Source organism: Meriones unguiculatus, chromosome 15 (assembly GCF_030254825.1).
Source record: "Meriones unguiculatus strain TT.TT164.6M chromosome 15, Bangor_MerUng_6.1, whole genome shotgun sequence".
Classification (NCBI taxonomy): domain Eukaryota; kingdom Metazoa; phylum Chordata; class Mammalia; order Rodentia; family Muridae; genus Meriones; species Meriones unguiculatus.
The window spans coordinates 32,145,207-32,155,758 of NC_083362.1; the positions used below are offsets into that span (position 1 = coordinate 32,145,207).

At 39.3% G+C, this 10,552-nt stretch overlaps 1 pseudogene; it reads right to left on the reverse strand.

The window, feature by feature from the left end:
* Window positions 1-6,404: 6,404 nt before the first annotated feature.
* Window positions 6,405-9,220, reverse strand: LOC110560933 (replication factor C subunit 5-like; annotated as a pseudogene).
* Between the last annotated feature and the right edge of the window lie 1,332 nt (window positions 9,221-10,552).

The window sequence follows — 10,552 nt, forward strand, 5'->3', positions numbered from 1 at the left end:
AGGAAATCTATTGGAGAAAGAATTTTTTAAACAAATTTCATATTGCTATTGTAATCTTTGTTTAGCTCTTACTGCCTCATTCCTACCTCCATCTATAAATGATGTTCACAGTGGGCTTTCCTCAGACATGACATACTTTCACATTTCTGTGGATCATGCTGTTCCAATTTTCTCTTTTATTCCTTCCTTTGAAGCTGAGCAAGTGTTTTTTTCACTGGGCCAGACACAGTGTATAGTATGTACCTTCGTCAAACTGAAGCAAGGCTTCCTTTATGATTCCAGAATCACTGCTTTCTATATTTTCAATACATACTGACATAAAGAATGTGGAGGTTTTTGAACTTCTTTACCAAGCAAACCTAACCAAATGGAGATCTCAACATTGCATCTAATATTTAATGCTTTCTATTTCCTCCATTAAATTTTGAGTTCACTTCCAGGCAATAAATAAATGTAATTTGTATTTCTATTTCTAGCATCTAGTTTAATGCTGCATGCATAGCATACTTCAATAAATGCCTAATGCAATTTTATTGTATGTCAATGGAACAATGCCAAAGTCACATATTATAATGCTTTGGGTGGTGTCCATATTTCAGCTTTTACTATTCATTCTGATCTGACAAGTACTAATTTTCTAACCTTTAAAAACAGCTGGAAAATATTTTCTTAAAGTTAATATTACTTTCTGAGGCTATTTATCCATTTCTTGCTGACATTTGATACCCTGAAGAAGTGTATATTATTCCTATTTTATGAGAAGATATTAGTTTTACCTGATTAGTGACTGTTAGATTCAATTTAATTTTAATTTTACATTCATCATATCAATAATTTATTTAGGAAATATTACATAGATTCCTGAGAAAATTGGCTTTTCTTGAAGAGAAACAGTCATAGTTTCTATTTTACCATAACTTTTGGTTTGGTAACCAATAGTTTGTCAGTTATTTTTAACCAATAGTATGTCAGTTATTTTTAATTCTTTCATAAATTGTTTGATGTGACTCTAAGCCTAGAGGACTAGTAATTAAAGTCTATGCTAGTATTGAAACACAGGTGATAGACAATTATGTTTGCTTAGAATATAGTTCCACTGGTGTTGTTACTTTGTTTTGTTTGATTTCTATGGATTACTGTTCTTCAGAACAAAGGTCTAGAAGAGAGAAAAAAAAAAACTATAAGGAAAGAGAAGTGTATTTTATATTGAAATATTGAGTGTTAGAGGACTTCATTTTCAAACTTCAAATTGCAAAGGCTAGTATGCTATCTTAGTGAACAAATGGGCTTTTTGTCTGGGCAGAGCCTGCTTGCCCTTCTAGCTGACTCCTCCCTGCCCGCTAATGGGTCTAATGCTAATAGAGTCCAGTTGTGTTTCTCAAACTCATTTCTTTTCTCTGCATCTTGACACTATATCAGTTTGAGGCAAGCTGTGACAGGCACATTTTCTAAAAGGATACCCATGTTGGGGAGCAACAGCCAAAGGCTCAGTGCCAGGTTTAGCCATTAGCAGTAGGAAAAAAAAATTCTGGTGTTAGCCCTTATCATTTGAATGCTACCCACTGACATTTGAAATAGCTATGTCCTGTTAATTAAACAAATTGTTTTGCACATCTGCTAGGTGTTTAAAAGATGTGAGAATAGGATTTTCAGGTCTTTGGTGCTATTTCACTAGAAGTTGTGCATGTACTCTGTAGCTATAGCTGAAAAAAAAATTAAGAAAAGCAAAAATGGGTTTTCTTCCACAATGGTGCTAATGGACTCAGTACACCCAGGTGTTGTAGAGAATAATGGTTTGCAGATATTCATTAAAATAACACCCCTTTACAGATTTATTAATGGAAATAAGTTATTAATGGAAATGAATGAATCTTTCCTTTGTCTTCAGGATATCAAGGTGACCCAAGATTTCAGAAGAATAGATAATGCCAGCAGTATAATTCAAGGTTTCTTTCTTTCTTTTTTTTTTTTTTTTCCTTTTTTTTGGCCTATTTTACTTACCTGCCTTCACAACAAATGATGTGGTCTTCGATAGCCAGCCATCTTTGAAATGTGGTCAATCACTATATCCAATGAAGGTATTTAAGTTTTATCTCTCTTTTTTTTTTCCAATTCCAAGTAAGTTCTTTAAGTTTTACTTATCTTTACCTCTGGTTAAGATGTCATCTACAGAAAGGATTTTACCATTACAATTATTTTTAAAAACACTAACATATTCATATTATATTGGACAGAATGTGGTAAAACATTCTCACAAAAAAAAATTTTGCTTAAAAAAGTCAGTATAAACTTACTGCTTGAATTATTATTTCAGGGGTAATTGTGCTACAAGAGATACTGAGTTCTTTAATAGAGTGTACCCCTTGTCATAATCCTTCCAAAATTCTCTCAGTTCTGCTTGAATTGGTGTCCTCATGTTAACATTTCCTCTCTTGGCCAAAGAGCTGAATAGACACTACGTGCCTTTTTTTTTTTTTTATAGTGGTTTGTGAGTTGTTGGTGCTATTGCTATATGTGAGAGTGAGGCATAATGACTACAGTGTGTACACATGAGCCGTTCTTTTACTGCCTCAACATAGATCTAATGTGAAGCTGTATTTTCTAGGATCCTCTTGTTTGTGTAATTCAAGTTTACAGTGAGTCGCAGGAAAATTTTATTCAGAACTTGGTCTATGAATATGAAATAGTAGTCATTATATTCGAAAGTATAATTGCCAAGCTGTGATCCAGCTCACTGCCTGTTATTGTAAGTAGCTGTACTGGAACACAACCGCATTTGTTTATCCATTTTCTTTATACATTAAGAGATTTGAGTGACTTCAGAATAAATCATATGTCCTGCAAAGTCTACAGTGTTTTAGTATATTGAATTTGATTTTTAAAATAAATTTGCTGGCCTCTGTATTCTAGGATGTTGAAGGGTTATAGTCCGCACAGCTGCTTGATCGCAATTTTGCAGAATACCTGGATTAACTCCAAATTTTGTTAATCTTAGGCTAAGCATGTGCAAGATTTTACAGCAGTGTGTACCAGCTTTGTCTGTGGGCCATCTGTATTCTGAGTTTAGGAGTAGTGAGAGATAGAGAGGGGTGATGTTTTGTCTTGTGAGCTCAATTTGTTTACTTATGTTCTAGTTTGTCCTCTGGACTTTCTTACTCTGCTGACTTTTTTTTTTTCTGACTGCTTTTATTGTTTGACTTTAGTGACTTCCCACCCACCATTAAAAGAAAAGCAGCAACTTTCCTTGAAATGCTTCCTCTGAGTTTCTAGGTCTCTGGTTTGTCGCTGTTTTGGTGAGCATCCAGTCATCTCCTCCTGAACAACCCTCTCTCTGAAACCAGCAACTAATATATTTCCTATGATTAAATCCTTAAAATAAATCTCAGTTCTAACTGGTAATCCTACTGAGTTTTGATAATATTTTTAATAATATCTTCATAGTCTTTGAAATAATGTCCTTTCATTCACTTCTGTACCCTCTTCCTAGTCATTAATTTTGTATCTCTATACAGCCAATCATCTTTTCCTTGGTTGTGTCTGTTCTTCCTCTGGATCTGTTTCAGAACATGGTTGGGCTTTGGATATACTTGCTCTTTACCAGCCCCCTAACTCTGACACATTTATTTGTATCCTTTTTTCATGTTGGGTTTGATTTTCTCTTAAATTAATCTCATATCTCCATTTTTCTTCTTGCTCAGACTCTTCCAAGACATTTTTCTTCAAACTACATTTTCCTTGAACATATTACATTACTCTTCCCAATATGACCCACATTCTGTCATCATTAGCTCAATCAAGCTTTCTTTGAAAATACTTATATACCCTGCTTGTTTCCTAGTGGATGGTGACTTTTCTGGCACCTGTTGCCTACATTGGGTGGGAGATTTATTCCTTGGTTTGTTTCTTTCTGGATTTTTAGAGAGTGTATTGGCTTAGTGTTGTCTTCTCATCTGGTGTGTTCACAGGCTGTTTTTCTGGCAGGTATGGCTTGTGGGTGATCATGGGTGTTTACCTGAGTTGGCTGCTGAGTCACAACAATGGGGATAGAAGGTCAAGAGCATGGCTAGGAGAAAGGTTTATGGGATCTACAGGAGGCATGGAGAGAGGGAAGGGGATGCTGCTGCTGGTGTTCTGTTGCAGCTCTAGGGACAAACGTAAGAATTGGGTCTGGTGTAGCAAAGAGTGGGGAAGGACTGCTGTCAACATAGGCAAGACAGCGTATGAGCACCAGAGTTCAGCTGGCCTGCCAAAACACACCCGAATATTCCAATACAGCGGAAGCACACACACACACACACACACACACACACACAGACCCTTAAGACTAACTTAATGAAGGTGATAGAGGTCCTTAAAGAGGAAATAAATAAATTCCTTTAAAATGTTGAGGAAAAGACAAAGAAAAAATTAAAGGAAATGAATAAATCACCTAATGAATATCAATAAATCCAAGCAAACACAGTTGAAGAAAATAAAAAAAAAACTGTTCAAGTCCTGAAAATGGAGATATAATCAATAAAGAAAAGACAGATTAAAATCTAGGTAAGCAGACAGGAACTACAGTGGCAAGTACATCAACAGAATAGAAAAAATGGAAGAGAGAATCTAAGGAATTAATATGATAGAAGAAATAGCTCCATTCCTCAAAGAAAATGATAAATCTAAAAATTTCCTGGTACAAAACATCCAGGAATCTGGGACAGCATGTAAGACCTAACCTAAGAATAACAGGAAAGGAAGAAGAAGAATCCCAGTTCAAAGGCCCAGAAAAAATTTCAAGAAAATTATAGAACAAAAATTGTCTAAAATAAAGAAGCTGATACCCATAAAGATTAAGGAAGAATGTAGAGCACCAAAATGGATTGGACCAAAAAAGAAAGTCCCCTTACCAGATAATAATTAAAACTAAACATACAGAAAAAAGAAAGAACATTAAAACCTGCAAGGGAAAAGAGACCAAGTAATAGATAAAGGCAGAACTATTAGAATTACACCTGAGTTCTCAGTGGAGACTCGAAGAGACAACACATACCAGCCCATATTACTATATGCAAAAAAAATATCAAAATATCAGATATTTCATGATAAAGTCAAATTTATACAATATCTATCTATAAATACAAAAGTGCATGAATACCAAAGGTACTTAAAGAAAAATTCTAAACCAAGGAGTTTAACCACACATATGAAAACACAAGAAATAATATCTCACATCAACAAAACCAAAACACACACACACACGTGCACACACACACACGACCACAGGCATGCATGCAAGTTCACACATACACAGCACTACCATCACCAAAACAACAGAAATTAAAAATCATTGTTCATTGATATATCTCAACACTAATGGCCTCAATTTCCCCATAAACCGAAGCATAGTAACAAAATAGATAAAAAATAATCTGGACCCATCCTTGTGTCACATACAAGAAACATCTCAACATTCCAGATTGCCATTACCTCAAGGTAAAGGGTTGGAAAATGATATTCCATGCAAACGGACTGAATAAGAAAGGTGGTATAGCTGTCTTAAAATATAACAAAATAAACTTCAAACCAAAATTAACCAAAAGAGATGGGGAAGGGTACTACATTGTCATCTAAGAAAAAGATCCACCAAGATGAGATTTAAATTTTTATTTTAACCCAGAGCAAAAGCTTTATTCTTACCATGAAGGACTTGGCATAAATACAGCCCAGCAACTCATAAAGGAACACTTGAAGGGTCCCATTGCTTCCCAACAAGTGAGGCTTACATACCATAAAGGCACAGTCTGAAGGCTAACTGCATTATTATAGTGTCTTTCCTGTTGTCTCATTAGAATTTGGAAGTTGCTGGCAACCTTCCAATAGAGAAAAAGACCAGTACTTTCTTTCTGAGAAGGGTCTATCTCACTAGGCTGGCTTGCAACTGGCTGGTAATTCTGCCTTGGCCTTCTGAGTCCCGAGGTTACAAGCATGTTACCATATTGGGCAAAAGACCTATTTTGAAAGTTTGTAACAGCATATTTGATCAGAATCCTACTAGCACCCATTTAGAGTAGATACAGAAAGTGAGAAAGGGCAGGTTCAGAAGTTTAGGTCTGGAGATGTTGACCGCGAACTGGAAGACATTAAAGCATGTTCAGTTTGAACATCACACTGCAGAATTGAGGTAAGGCCAATTTTGACTTTAAAGCAGCCTTTGCATGGGGGGGGAGATGGGATTTATTTTCCTCTATAAAAGACAAGAAGTGTGGATAGTTACTAATTAAAATTGCTCTCTAAATCCTGGCTCCAAGCAGCCATAGAGAGCACTGCCTAAATCACTAGAGACTTCTGTGACTGGTTTTATCCAGTGGCCCATTTCAGCAAGTCACTAGTGGGCCTGAGGAGGGCTAGCAGGCCTTGGAACCCTAGGCCTCTGGGACTACCAGGTGTCTGGTGACTTGAAAAGCAGCAATGAGGGGAGCTCAGCTGTATCTTTTCATTGGTGCCAATAGAAAGTCTGTACCCAATGTCGGCCATTTTGGTTGATAAATGTATCTGAACTGAAGATGGAAAGTGCGCAAACAAGTGAACCTTGATCAGGATGTCATGCAGCACCAAGCCCTTCAGAGTTTTTAGCTCCATGATATTTTTGTAGGCAGTGGTGAAGTCTTTATTCAGCATCTGGTCCAGGATGTTGGCAATGTCTGTCTTGAGTGGATGCTTGACGCACATGTAGACAGTCTCCTCTGTCACCTTCCCAAAGGCTGTATTGGTACTCTACAGAATGTTCAAAGCCCTTCGCATGTGTCCATTGAACAGAGTGACAAGAGCCTTCATTCCGTCTTCACTTATGCCAACATTCTCTTCTACTATATGTTCCAGGCGTGGAACCATGAGTTCAGGTATGAGGGGGCCAAACTGGAACCTTGTGAACTGTGACTGCAAAGTAGGGATGATCTTGGACAGATACTTACAGATGAGGCAAAACCTGGTGTTTTCCGTGAAGGTTTCATCTCAAGGCATTCTGGGCATCTTTTTCTTTCTTTCTATTTATTTATTTTTAGGTTTTATTTTTTTATTTCTATTAATTATAGTTTATTCACTTTGTATTCCCCCTGTACCTCCCTCTCTCCTCCCCTCCCAATCCCACCCTCCCTTTTCCCCAGCTGTGTCCCTCTCCCAGTCCACTGATAATGGAGGTCCTCCTCTGCTTCCTTCTGATCCTCGTCTATCAGGTCTCATCAAGAGTGGCTGGATTGTCTTCTTCTGTGGCCTGGCAAGGCTGCTTGCCCCTCAGGGGGAGGTGATCAAAGAGCAGACCAATCAGTTCATGTCAGAGAAAATCCCTGTCCCCATTGCTATGGAGGCCACTTGGATACTGAACTGCCATAGGCTACCTCCGTGCAAAGGTTTCAGACCATTTCCAGGAGTAGTCCTTAGCTGGAGTATCAGTTTCAGAAAAGTCCCTGTGCCCAGACTTTTAGGATCTGTCACTGTCCTTGTGGAGCTCCTGTCCTCTCCAGTTTTTACTATCTCCCACTTCTTTCATAAGATTCCCTGCACTCTGCTCAAAGTTTGGCTATGAGTCTCAGCAGCTGCCTTGATACCCTGCAGGGTAGAGCCTTTCAGAGGCCCTCTATGGTAGGCTCCTGTCCTGTTCCCTGTTTTCTCCCTCCTCTGATGTCCATCCTCTTTGCCTTTCTGAATAGGGATTGAGAATCTTAGCCAGACTCCTCCTTCCTGATTAGCTTCTTTAGGTGAACAGATTTTAGTATGTTTATCCTATATTATATGTCTAATATCCACTTACGAGTGAGTATATACCCTGTGTGTCTTTCTGCTTCTGGAATACCTCATTCAGGACCATCTTTCTCAGTTCCTAACATTTGCCTGCAAATTTCATGATTTCCTTGTTTTTAATTGTTGAGTAATATTTAATTGTGTAGACGTACCACAATTTCTGTATTAGTTCCTCAACTGAGGGCATCTGGGCTGTTTTCAGCTTCTGTCTATTACAATAAAGCTGCTACACACATGGTTGAACAAATGTCCTTGTTGTGTACTTGAACCTCTTTTGTATATATGCCTAGGAGTGGTATAGTTGGATCTTGAGGAAGCACTATTTCCTAGTCGTCTGAGAAAGTGCCAGATTGATCTCCCAAGTGGTTGTATAACCAGCAGTGGAGGATGGTTCCCCTTTCTCCACATCTGTAGGTCCCTTCCTCCTTCCCCTTCCAATCCCACCCTCCCTGCTACTTCTCCATCTATGCCCCTCCCTCAGTCCACTGTTAGGGGAAGTCCTCCTCCCCTTCCATCTGATCTTAGTCTATCAGGTCTTATCAGGAGTGGCTTCATTGTCATGCTCTGTGGCCTGGTAAGGCTGCTCCTCCCTCAGGGGGAGGTGATCAAATAGCAGGCCACCGAGTTCATGTCAGAGACAGTTCTGGGCATCTTGATTCATGATATCAACTTCATCCAGTGAAAGACTCCCAGGAGCCTATCTAGATGGGGAGACCCCGCTTCCCAAGGAACAGCGAGACCAGCCTTTGGATGCAAGCCGCAAGAGGTTTATTTTGATACATGGGTACCTGGGGCGACCAAGCCTATCGGAGGACTTGCGCGCCTCTTGGTTGGGGTGACGGGTTTTTATAGGGCTCGGGAGCAGGAGGCGCGGTTACAGAAGCGAGAAGCATAGTTACAGGGGTCTGATTGGGTGGTTTGAACAAAGCCGTAGTTAAGTCACGTACCCAGAACAGGGAAGGCGGGAAGGCAGATTGTGAGCCCAGTCACGTACCCACCCGGAACCGGAAGGCGGGAAAGAATGCAGCGAGGTAGCTCTTGCTATACCGCGCCTACTCTACATAGTGTTAACAATCGCTGCTTATCTTTTGGTCTTTCACCAGGATCACAAGCTTAAACCCTTTCTTGTAGGTGGTCGTTGCTATGGCAAAGCTGAGGACTGGCCCCCTAATGATATCAATTCCTCAGTCATTGGAAGTATTCAGCTCCAGGACCATGGAGCTGAATTCTTTATCTTTGTATATCTGCTTGGCACAGGCTGGGATGGTAGATGTTTTCTTGTCCCTGGAGAGCTATAGAAAAGTAGGTATGTCAGGCAGTCTTCACTGAATGTCCTGGTGAGAAATGAGATCATCCAGTTCTTTGGCAAGTACTTTTCAATGTAGGACAGGCTCTGGCTCAGGTCATCCTCATGCTGCTGCTGTGAAATTGCAGCCGCCATGAGTGACAGATGCTATAGGACCCAGCCACCCACCTGTGGCATTCAGTGTCCACGTCCATATATGTCCATGATATATATATATATCATATATATGATATATGATATATATATATATCTCCAATTTTTCATTGTAGCCCCCTTCCCTCCCTCATCTCCTCATAGTCCCACCCTCCCTTCCTCTCCCTTCCTCTTCTCACCTCCACCCCCTCCTCTACTCCACTGAAAGGGGGGTCCTCATCCCCTATTATCTAAACCCTAACCTATCAAGTCTCATCAGGACTGTCTGGATCCCCTTCCTCTGTGGGCTGGCAAGGTCACCCTGCCACTGGAAAGTGATCAAAGAGAAGGCAAGGAGTTCGTGTCAGTGACTGCCCCTGCTCCTTTTATTTGGAAATTGAGCTGCCTATCGACTACATCTGAGCAGGGAGTCGAGATCCTCTCTGTGAATGGTCCTTGGTTGATGCATCAGTCTCTGCTGGCCCCTTGGGCCCAGATGTTTTGGTTCTGTTGGTCTCCTTGTAGAGCTCCTGTCCCCTCTGTGTCCTACTATTCCCTTCCTTCTTCCATAAGACTCCTTGCACTCTACCCAAAGTTTGGAAATGGGTCTCTGAATCTGCTTCAATTCCCAGATGGATGGAGTATTTCAGCCTTCTGTTTCTATTTTGTGGAATAGTTTGAAGAGAATCGGAGTTAGCTCTTCTTTGAAGATCTGGTAGAATTCTGCAGTGAAACCATCTGATCCTATGCTTTTTTTGGATGGGAATTTAATGAGTGCTTCTATTTCCTTAGGGGTTATAGGACTATTTAATTTATTAACCTGATCTTGATTCAATGTCGATAAATGGAATCTATCAAAAATGTCCATTTTATTTACATTTTCAAGTTTTGTGGTATATAGGTTTTTGAAGTAAGACTTAATGAATCTTTGGATTTCCTCAGTGTCTTTCCTTATGTCCCACTTTTTATTTTTTATTTTGTTGATTTGGATAGTGTCTCTGTGCCTTTTAGTTAGTGTGGCTAAGGGTTTTTTTGACTTGTTTATTTTCTCAAAGAACCAGCTTTTTTCTTTTTTTTTTTTTTTTGGTTTGTTTTGTTTTGTTTTCCTTGATTCTTTAAACTGTTTTCTTTGTTTATAATTTACTGATTTCAGCTCTGATTTGATTATTTCCTGCTGTCTACTCCTCTTTGGTGTGTCTCTTCTTCTTTTTCTCTTCTTCTTTCTAGTGCTTTCAGTTGTGCCATTAAGCTGCTTGTATGAGATGTCTCCAATTTCTTTATGAAGGAACTTAGTGCTATGAAATTTTCTCTTACCACTACTTTCATTGTGCCTCA